The 5,207-nt window shown below is 17.0% G+C and overlaps 1 pseudogene; it reads right to left on the bottom strand.

Moving 5' to 3' along the window:
- Positions 1 to 959: 959 nt before the first annotated feature.
- Positions 960 to 2,483, bottom strand: LOC143175546 (cytochrome c oxidase subunit 1 pseudogene; annotated as a pseudogene).
- Positions 2,484 to 5,207: the final 2,724 nt, after the last annotated feature.

Here is a 5,207-nt window from a genome sequence, read left to right as displayed (position 1 = left end):
AATAAAAATTAAAATTAAAGTTCATTTTATAGGTCTTATTTGAGGAATAAAAGAATTTTTAATTATCATTAAGAATATTTTTTTATTATATTTAACTTAAAAGGTTAATTCTTTATTTTTAAGATACTTAATGGATAAAAAAATATTTTTATAAAATAATTTTAAATTGACAATTTAATGTTATTTAATTTAACTAATTCTTTTTAATTTATAAGTTTAATTTATTAATTCAATTAGTAAAGTTTTTTAAATTTGTTCTTTCAATGGTAATTGGTATAAATGAATGGTAAGCTCCGCAAATTTCTGAACATTGTCCAAAATATAATCCTGGTCGTAATGAAATTAATGATATTTGATTAATTCGTCCTGGAGTTGCATCTATTTTAATTCCTATTGAAGGAACTGTTCATGAATGAATAACATCTATTGATGTTGTTAATATACGAATTGGGGTATTAAATGGAATGATTAATCGATTATCTACATCTAGTAACCGAAATGAGTTTAATTCTAATAGATTAATTATATATGAATCAATTGAATTATTATTAAATTCTGGGTATTCGTAAGATCAGTATCATTGATGTCCAATTGATTTAATTGAAAAAAAAGTTGGATTTCATAATTCATCAATAAAGTAAAGTATTTTTAATGATGGGATAGAAATAATTAATAGTATAATTATTGGAATGATAGTTCAAATTATTTCTAAGTTATGATTTTTAATAAATTTTAAATTAATGAATTTATTTTCTATAATTATAAAATTTATATAAATAATAGATATAGTAATTATTATTAAAATAATTATTGTAAAATTATAAAAATAAATTAGATTATCTATTAATGGTGAATTTGGGTCTGGGAATGAATATATATTTCAATGAGCAATTTTTAATAAAAATTTACATTTTATTTATGGTGTTTAAGACCATTGCACTTAAATCTGCCATATTAAATTAATTTTTTAAAAGAATTATAGGTAATTCATTAAAACAATGTTCTGAAGGGGATAAATTAATTCATTCTAATGATGAAAAGATATATTTTAATAGAATTAATCGTTGTTTAATTAAACTTTCAAGTATAATAAAAATGAAAAAAATTAATCTATTAAATGAAATTAATGATCCAATTGAAGAGATTAAATTTCAACAATAATATGCATCTGGGTAATCAGAGTATCGTCGTGGTATTCTTATTAATCCTAAAAAATGTTGAGGAAAAAATGTTAAATTTACTCCAATAAATATTATAAAAAAATGAATATTTAATAATTTTTTATTTAATGTTAATATAGTAAAATTTGGATATCAATGAATAATTCTTGAAAAAATTGCAAAGACAGCTCCTATTGATAAAACGTAATGAAAGTGACCAATAACATAGTATGTGTCATGAAGAATAATATCAATTGATGAATTAGATAATATAATTCCTGATAATCCACCAATTGTAAATAATGAGATAAATCCTAAAGATCATAAAATTGATGGGTTTAAGAAAATTTTAGTTCTATAGAATGTTGATAATCATCTGAATACTTTAATTCCTGTTGGTACGGCAATTACTATAGTTGCGGCAGTAAAATATGCTCGAGTGTCAACATCTAATCCTACAGTAAATATATGATGTGCTCATACGATAAATCCTAAAAATCCAATACCTAGTATAGCATAAATTATTCTTAAATTTCCAAATGTTTCTTTTTTTCCTCTTTCATTTATAATAATTTGTGAAATTAATCCAAATCCAGGTAAAATTAAAATATAAACTTCAGGGTGTCCAAAAAATCAAAATAAATGTTGGTAAAGAATTGGATCTCCTCCTCCTGATGGTTCAAAAAATGATGTATTTAAGTTTCGATCAGTTAATAATATTGTGATAGCTCCGGCTAATACAGGTAAAGATAAAAGTAATAAAATTGCTGTAATAATAATTGATCAAGGAAATAATGAAATTTGATTATAATTTAATGAAATATTTTTTGAATAATAAATTGTTGTAATAAAATTTATTGCTCCTAGAATTGATGATATTCCTGCAATGTGAAGTGAAATAATTCCGTAATCAACTGATATTGATGAGTGAAATGTATTTAATGATAATGGTGGATAAACTGTTCAACCTGTTCCTATTCCGGATCCAGAAATTCTTCTGATAATTAGTAATAAAATTGATGGGATTAATAATCAAAAACTTAAATTATTTATACGTGGAAATGCTATATCTGGTGTTCCTAATATTAAAGGGATTAGTCAATTCCCAAATCCTCCAACTATAAATGGTATAACTATAAAAAAAATTATTAAAAATGCATGAGCTGTAACAATAGTATTATAAAGTTGATCATTATTAATTCATGATCCTGGTGTACTTAGTTCTATTCGAATAATTATTCTTATTGATGATCCAAGTATACCTGATCATATCGCAAAGATAAAGTATAATATTCCAATGTATTTATGGTTTGTTGAATAAAATCATTTTGATATGTTAAATATAAAAATTTAAATTTTTAAGATTGATAAAATTATATATATATATTAATCTTTGAAGGATTAAAGTTTATTAATTAACTTACAATCTTTTTGAAAAATATCATGCCTGAAATTAAGGGATAAATTGTAAATTTATTTATGAATAGATAATTCTGATATTATGAATTAATAAAATTTTATAATTTAAATAAAAATATTAAATTGCAAATTTAAATATATTATGTAAATAATTAAAATTTTAGTAAAAAAAATATATTAGTGAGAAAAAAATAAATAAATAAAATATTTTATTATAAATAAATTTAAATTTTAATTTTTTAAAATTAAATATATAAGTATATTTTATTTGAGTGTCAGAAAAGTTTAAATTGAAAAAATTTAAGTAGTTAAATGTTGAAAATACAGATATTATTATAATAAATAAGATAGTTATTTTAAATATACCTGTTTTTATTAGACTTTGTATTATGTCAATTTTTATAATAAATGAAGTTATTGGGGGTAATTGACAATATAAAAGAATTAAAATTGTTAATTTAAATTTATTTGATTTATTGAAATATAAAAATGATTTAAAATTTGTAGAATTAATAAAATTGAAATGATTCAAAAATATAAAAAGTAAATAAGAAATTGATAAATATATAAAAAAATAATGTATTCAAATTTCATTATTAAAATTAATTAAGAAAATTATTAATGATGAATGAAATATTGATGAATATGAAAATATTAATTTTAATGAAATTTGTGATATTATAAAAATTGGTGATATTAATAATGTTATGTATAGAGTTATGAAAAAAAAAAAATTTAAATTACAAAAATAATAAATAATTAATATTGGGATAAATTTTATAAATGTTGTAAAATAAAAAATAAGAAAGTAATTTATATTTTTTATAATAATATTTGTTCAAAAATGTATTGGTATAATACCTATTTTTATTCAAATAGAAAATATAAATATTATATAATAAATATTTATTTCTTTATTTATTATAATTATTAAAAAAGAAAAAATTATTATTAATCCTGAAATTGAAGAAATTAAAAAATATAAAACTCTTTTTTTATTAAAATTTAAAAAACATATAATAGAAATAAAAATTAAATTTAAAGTTTCTATAATTAATCATAAATAAAAAAAATTTGAAAGATATAAAGTTAAAATAGGTATATAAGATAAAATTAAAGTTAATATAAAAATTGATTTATTATTAAAATTAATTTATAATTAAATTTAGATTTATTAATTATTTAAAAAATAATTTGAGTTTTTCATAAATTATAATTAAAAAATTTAAATTAATATAATATATAAATAAAAAATTTAAAATTAATATAATTTAAAAATTTTTATATTTATTTAATTTTTTTAAATTCTTTAAAATTCAAAATTTTATGTGCAAATACACTTAAATATATTAAAAAATATTTAATTATTAAAAATTTTAAATATCAATAATTTATTAATATTTAAATTTAAATAAAATTTAATTTAAGTTTTTGAAATAAAAAATATTTAGTAATAGTAAAATTTTTACATTAAATATTACATCAAAATAATCCTTTTAATCAGGCATATTACTAATTATATAAAAGAATTAATATATTTTCTATTTTTAGGGTATGAACCTATTAGCTTATGTTATTTAGCTTATTTATATAAATTTATTGTTATACCTATTTAATTAATTTTCTTTATTTATTGATGGTATTAATTAAATTTACATATTTGAAGGGATTTATTTATTATATGTATTTTAATTAATTTCTTTATCAATTGATGTTATTAATTAAATTTGTATATTTAGGGAAATTTATTGTTATACCTATTTAATTAATTTTCTTTATTTATTGATGGTATTAATTAAATTTACATATTTGAAGGGATTTATTTATTATATGTATTTTAATTAATTTCTTTATCAATTGATGTTATTAATTAAATTTGTATATTTAGGGAAATTTATTGTTATACCTATTTAATTAATTTTCTTTATTTATTGATGGTATTAATTAAATTTACATATTTGAAGGGATTTATTTATTATATGTATTTTAATTAATTTCTTTATCAATTGATGTTATTAATTAAATTTGTATATTTAGGGAAATTTATTGTTATACCTATTTAATTAATTTTCTTTATTTATTGATGGTATTAATTAAATTTACATATTTGAAGGGATTTATTTATTATATGTATTTTAATTAATTTCTTTATCAATTGATGTTATTAATTAAATTTGTATATTTAGGGAAATTTATTGTTATACCTATTTAATTAATTTTCTTTATTTATTGATGGTATTAATTAAATTTACATATTTGAAGGGATTTATTTATTATATGTATTTTAATTAATTTCTTTATCAATTGATGTTATTAATTAAATTTGTATATTTAGGGAAATTTATTGTTATACCTATTTAATTAATTTTCTTTATTTATTGATGGTATTAATTAAATTTACATATTTGAAGGGATTTATTTATTATATGTATTTTAATTAATTTCTTTATCAATTGATGTTATTAATTAAATTTGTATATTTAGGGAAATTTATTGTTATACCTATTTAATTAATTTTCTTTATTTATTGATGGTATTAATTAAATTTACATATTTGAAGGGATTTATTTATTATATGTATTTTAATTAATTTCTTTATCAATTGATGTTATTAATTAAATTTGTATA

This window comes from Nomia melanderi, unplaced genomic scaffold (genome assembly GCF_051020985.1).
Source record: "Nomia melanderi isolate GNS246 unplaced genomic scaffold, iyNomMela1 scaffold0105, whole genome shotgun sequence".
Classification (NCBI taxonomy): Eukaryota; Metazoa; Arthropoda; class Insecta; order Hymenoptera; family Halictidae; genus Nomia; species Nomia melanderi.
The sequence above is the reverse complement of the archived record's forward strand: the minus strand, read 5'-3'. Positions and strand labels throughout refer to the sequence as shown.